The sequence below is a fragment of the Diplotaxodon limnothrissa genome, linkage group LG3, assembly GCF_057381915.1.
Source record: "Diplotaxodon limnothrissa isolate DT_005_m linkage group LG3, D_limnothrissa_male_GT1.1, whole genome shotgun sequence".
Taxonomy (NCBI): Eukaryota; Metazoa; Chordata; class Actinopteri; order Cichliformes; family Cichlidae; genus Diplotaxodon; species Diplotaxodon limnothrissa.
In genome coordinates, this window is record NC_140598.1 from 58,279,197 (window position 1) to 58,286,162 (window position 6,966).

Here is a 6,966-nt window from a genome sequence, read left to right on the forward strand (position 1 = left end):
AAATCCTGAATCGATTTTTTAATATAAATTTATTTTGCCCGAAATGCCAGAATCTCAGGTGAAACCTCACAAAATTTCAACAACCACCAAACAGCTAAGACAGTAAATGAGAGCAGGTACACGGTTTCTGCACAAAGACGTAAACACACAGCGCGCACCCACCGACGGATCAGAATCAGTGAGATGTCGCCTTTCTCACCTGACGGCACGGACATGGTCGGGGGTGAAAGCTGACAGCTGGCTGATTCTGATCTGTCGGCGGGTCCACGTTTTGTGTTCACGCCCTTTTTGCTCTGATTCTAAAGATGTTAGTTTTGTCTCTCTCCAAACAATATTGACCAAACCAGCAGCAAAAGAAGATCCAAACTGCGCTTCAAATAAACATTGTCATGAATTTCCTCTGACTTTTACTGTTTTGCTTCCACCACTCTCAGAAAAATTATGGTTCTTCAGATGTCTTCATGGTTCTTTAAAGAACCATCATATGTCAAAGAACCTTTTTACTTTGTAGATGGTTCTTTAGCTATTACAAATGGTTCTTCATCCTTAGCTATCTGAGTTTGATGGTGTAAAATTGCATAAATATTTATTCACTTTAATGAGGGTGTGAATTATACTGGGTGTTTTGTTTGTGTGCGTGTGTGTTTGGGGGGGGGGGGGGGGGGTTACCTGGTGATTACCCTTAAGAGCAGATGGTGGGATACTGAATATTCAAATAAAAGTTAGAAACACTTGCTTAAAAATATTCTGGTGGCAGGGCTGGGGGCCAAAGCCTAAGGACCCCCACCATCCACCCTGCAAACCCACTGATCACAAATAATGTGGTAACAGAATATAGAATTTATTATTAAGACGTTTATGAATATGGTGAATTTATAAATTAACAATCCATTTGGGGGATATTAGACTGATTCAGATACTGTACTTTAGCTCTAAATTTTAATAAAGTATTACTATTTTCTGCTTTAAGGCATTACTTTTGAGGATATTATACACATATATATATGTATAACTTATTTTCAGAGTAGTTGACAAATTATGCTCCGGTCATTTGATGTTACCAAGATAGATGTCCTTTTGTAATATAGTTAAAAAGAAATTGTACATTTCATTTATCAAACATCATACATTAGGCAAAGAAGAGGTCATTATACTAACAAGACCAGATAATCCAAAGCATAAAATAATCAACATTTATCCGAAGAAGGCTTAAAAGTTAGAATAAACGGTGGTATAGTGGTTAGCGCTGTTTCCTCACAGCTAGAAAGACTCTGTTCAATTCCCGGGGTCAACCAGGTGCCTTTTTGTGTGGAGTTTGCATGTTCTCCCTGTTTCTGTGTGGGTTTCCACCCACAATCCAAAGACATACATATCTGAATGACAGCCCTGCCATGGACTGGCAACCTGTCCAGGGTCTACCCCACCTAAAAAAAACAGCTGGCATAGGCTCCAGCACCCCTCCGATCCTTATGACGATAAAGCGGCTTGGAAAATGAATGAACAAAAAATAAATAAATACGTTTTTGATGTCACAGAGTAAAACAATGTAATGTGCATTTTGTTTTGTTTTAGCAGATCGTGGCTCAGCAGTGGACTGTGGGAGAAGTATCTCTTTGGCTTGGAGAAAATGAATTGGCAGATTATCAACAGGTCTTTGTAGGTGAGCATTTCTATGGATATGCCATATCAGTGTCCACGATGCTCCACAAGAAAACCAACATATGAAAAACTGCTGAAACGTCAACAGATATACCATTTAAGTGAATGTGGATTCTTCATTGTCTGCGGACTAGAAGACTGTCCCAGAAAGTTTTTGTCTGTGAAATCTTTGAAAAATCACATAAGGAAGAAACATAAATATCAGAAACATGGATTAGAGTCTGCCCCAGACTGTGACCCTGTCATCCAGGAAACTGTTGAATCATCTGAACGAGCTCTGTGTGAACTTATAGAGAACTTTGCAGAGACTGTGAGAAAACAACTGGCATTGTTTTCCTTGAATCTTCAAGAGAAAAGTATTGTAAATAGAAAAGTTCAAACATTTGTTCTTAGTGAAGTAGAGTCACTTTCCAAGTCTTTTATTGAAAACTATAGGGAGATATTTACTAAATGTTTGCAGACTCTTAATTTTGATATATCAAGTTTTCATTATATTGATGACAGTAGTTTGGTAGAACATTGCTTCAGTGCAGTCAGCAACACATATCAACTAGACAGATACTGTGTTGAGAAATTAAACCTGATTGAAGCTGTTGAATGTATCCTGGGGATAGATCCTTTTACTGGGAAACAGGACACTTTTCAGTATATTCTAGGGCTGCTCGATTATGGCAAAAATGATAATCACGATTATTTTCACTGAAATTGAGATCTCGATTATTTGACGATATTTATTTAACCCTTTAAGACCTACTATAGAACCAAGTCCGCCAGAGCTTATATTATTTTTTTACATGTTGTAGTGCCATTTGTGGGAGCATTTCAAGTTGCTATACAACTGTTATATCCCATATTTTAATAACATGTATGCATTAAGTCCATAGTAACTACATTAATTGCAAAAAAGTGCAATAAACTACAAAAAAATTGAAAATCGTTTTAGTTTTGTTTTTTACATATATTTCTACTTCGAGAAATTTAAGAGGTTTATCCCTCAAAACTTTAAATACAAAAAAGTTGCAAAAAATAGTTTACAACAACAGGAAATTTATTTTGAGTGTCTTCATAGTTTTATTTTGGAGATACAGCAATTTTTATATACTGCAGGAAAAACGAAAAAACAATCCTATGATGCAAATTTGCAAAGAAAACAGCAGGTGCATCAAAATAAACTATTTCCAGCAGTGCAATTCGAGTTCTAAGCATCCCAGAAACTATTCAGAAAAGTCAAACATGACTTATAAAAATACCAGTGTACGGTTTTTTACTAAGTTAACTACCTTTAATTTAGCAAACTCCCACCGTAAGGGTGTGTTTTAACTGATGAAACTGTGTCGTACTCAGGCTCGGACATCTGATTGCTGCCTTTTATAAATTTTATTGCACAAGCATAAACTAACACCAGTACAGTAACCGTGCCTTTACAGAAGCCAGGTAATCAACTGAAAGACACAAAATAAAACAACCATACAACATTAACAAAGCAACACTATTAATGACAGTACAGTTTAGTAATAGTCATATTTATAGCTTTAACACGTTACTTAGTTAACACAGAAACTCACCAGCTCGGCTTCATCAGTCATAACAGCAATATCAATGAACAGAAGATCCGGCAGGTAGGATCTATGAGCGGCCGTTAATACGTACCATCCCAGACTTACATAAATCACTCCGTCTTAAATAAATTTGTCATTTAAAGCAAATATGAGTCTGGCTGATAATAAATCACAACAAACAAATTGGCATGTTGGTAATATGGGAAAAACCACACAACCAGTATAGGCTTTTAAGGCCTACAAGTAAAAAACTACATTTTCCGTGAAAATGATGTCACTTCCGGTTTCGGGCAGGAAATGGCGGACATACGATAGTTCACGCTGACGTCTGTTTCACTGTGGGAAGTGTTACGAACAGCTGATCGGATCGGCAAAACGTGTTTCTGGAATATTATGTTCTTGTTCCTGCAAGCGCTTTTTATGCAATTTTTGCAAAGCTATATGTGGAAGGAAACCGTGACCGAGGACAAGCTGATGGCATAAGATGTAAGTACAACTCCTCCGGTTTCATATGCAAAACAAATTATTGCGCTAGCTTACGCGGTTCCGGTTCTACAGGGATTTAAAGGGTTAACAATAACAATGTATTGAATAATGATTTTAAAAAATAATATAAAATAGTTTGCAACACCACTGAAGTTTTTTTTTACCTCTCTTTTCAACCAACGGCAGTCACTCTCCTCTCCAAATAACTTCTGCTTAGCTTTCCGAGCTTCCCTCGGGCCCTGTCTTAATTGTTGTGACACGTGCTCGAAATGCAGAGAGGTGCGCTGGATTTGCCACACGGAGCAGCGCGAGAGTAAAGCATGAGGGAGGGGCTAATAATCGGCTCAGTCATTTTTAATGATCGTTGAAAGCCCAGATCGTAATCGTGATTAAAATTCGATTAATTGAGCAGCCCTAGTATATTCCACTTCTAAAAGTCTTAGAATTAATATGTAATGATCCTAACATTTTAAGACAAAATTTTAGGCCAGATCCCCGTGCTCCTGAAACCTTTACAGATTTTAGTGATGGGAAAATTTACAAAGAAAGTGAATTTTTTTAACACAGACAACCCACATTTGAGAATTCAGTTGTACACTGATGAATTTGAAGTTGCTAATCCAATAGGATCAAAGACACTTCTACATAAAGTGTCTGCATTTTATTTTACTTTGGGAAATATTCCACCAAAAGACAGATCTGTTTTAAGACATATTCATCTGTTGATACTTGTCAAACATAGATTGGTGAAAACATATGGATTTGAGAAAATATTAGAACCATTAATTTGTGACCTACAGGTTTTGCAAGAACGTGGATTACGATTAAAATTTGAAGACAGACAGTACTGCATCAAAGGTGGTCTGGCCGCAATATCTGCAGACAACCTAACCTCTCACACACTTGCCGGTTTTAGCTGCTCATTCAGTAATGGTAGAATATGCAGGTTTTGTATGTGTCATTACGAGGACCTGTCTAAGATCATTAGTGAGGGAGATTGTATTCTTAGGACAAAGACTGTTCATGCATACCATCTGCAATGTGTTGAGGATGACCCCCACTGTAGGTCAGTGTATGGTGTAACTGGCCCATGTGCCTTCAACAAGCTGTCATATTTTGATACCACAAATGCATTCCCACCTGATGTAATGCATGATTTTCTTGAGGGGGTCATTCCTCTTGTTTTGAAGTCTGTTTTAAAAGCTTTGCTCAATGACAAAACCGTTACTATCCAAGAGGTTAATGACAGCATAAGGAATTTTAGTTTTGGACAGAATGACTGCACCTCCAAACCTGCTCTAATACCTGAGAAGGTAGCACTGGATGGAAATATCTCTGGAACTGCTGTTGAGAAATGGACATTATTTAGGACTCTGCCTTTCCTCATAGGCTCCAGGATTGAAAAGGGTAACAAGTTTTGTCAGCTTTATCTTTTGGTTCGAGAAATAGGAGAGATTATTCTTGCTCCAACCATCAAAGATTTAAAATGGTTCTTTAAAGAACCACTCAGAAAAGGGTTCTTTAAGATGGGTCTTTAAAGAACCATTTGAAAGACCTTTTTAAAACTAGTTCTTCAAAGAACCATTTTAAAAAAGGTTCTTTGAAGAACCTTTAATGGTGCCCCAAAGAACCATTTCTTGATTGTTCTTTGGGGCACCATTAAAGGTTCTTCAATGAACCACTGAAAGAAATGGTTCTTCAAAGAACCATTGTTTGAAAGGTTCTTTGTGGCACCACAAAATGTTCTTCTATGGCATCAGTCTAAAGAACCGCTTTTGGTTCCAGTTGGCAACTTTATTTTTCTGAGTGCATGATAAAATCTCTCTCTCTCTCTCTCTCTCTCTCTCTCTACTTCAAGAACAGTTTCCTGTCTAAAAGTCTATTTTCTGCATTATTCGCTTGCTTGTTACGCACAAGTCTACCGTTGTTTACAGCGCTGTCGGCCGCTGTTTTATTTTCCTTTTACATACTTCTGAAAAGAAAACCTAATTTCTGCCGTTCAATACTCAACAAATTATGCAAAATGCAAAACGCTTAGCTGTGTCTCTAATAAAACCGCTGTAACTTCAGAGGTAATGTTTATAAGTTGATTAATAGTTTTCTTTCATTTTTGATGTACTGCAGAATATTTTTATAAAATCCCAGGCCAGGAAAACCACCTTCATGTTTTTCTGTGTTTTATCTTGAGGTGCTTTGACACAAAGGCACCTGCTGTGACGCTAACACATTTGATAAAGTCTTGCATTTGTCAGCTTCCTTTTTATAGATACAAAAATATGTAAATGTACTGATCTGAATTATATTTCTGACTGTCAAAATTTCCCAGATTCAAATCTAATTGAATCAAATTGAATCGATTCGAATCGTGGATCGAATCGATTCGGGACCTTGTAAATCGGAATTTAATCGATTCTAGAAATCAGTGACGATACCCAGCCCTAAGTGGCCTCCATCATCTATAGATGGAAGACGTTTGGAACCACCAGGACTCTTCCTAGAGTTGACTGCCCAGCCAATCTGAGTGATCAGGGGTAGAAGAGCCATAGTCATGGACGTGACCAATAACCCGATGCCACTCTGACAAAGCTCCAGCATTGCTGTGTGGAGAATGGAGAACCTTTAAGAAGGACAATGACTTCTGCAGCTCTCCACCAATCAGGCGTGTATGGTTGAGTGGCCAGATGGAAGCCACTCTTCAGTAAAAGGCACATGACAGTTTACCTGGAGTTTCGCAGAAACAAAATTCTTTGGTCTGACAGAGGGAGATCCATAGTGCTGTGTGATTTGAACCTTCAGCTGTTTAATAATGTTTGAAACTTACATTTCGGGTTTGCTTATCTTCTCCCAGAAATGAGACACGACATGCGTTTCAAACTGCTCAACAAACATAAGCAAACACACAAACTGTTTGTGTGCTGTAGAGATCACTCTGCATTTCTTCCACCGCTTCTTGTAGAGATCCGGTTCCCAGTAGTTCAATTCCTTGGAATTGTTAGTCTGCTTGCCTATTGATTCTCATCGGTTCTACTTGTACTTGTACTACAATCTGCTAATTTCAGTTCATGCCAAAGAAGGAAAACAGCGGTGCAGTCTAGAGCGTGGATATTACTTTTTTGTGTGGAAACTGTATCCAGGGCAGAAACACGGCAGTATGGTGGTAACACAACTTCAGCTCTTTGCAAGCATCAGCACCAGTCATTGGTCTGCACAGATATGCATTATAATCTACAGCATCTACAAAGACACCTTCCAACAAACCTAA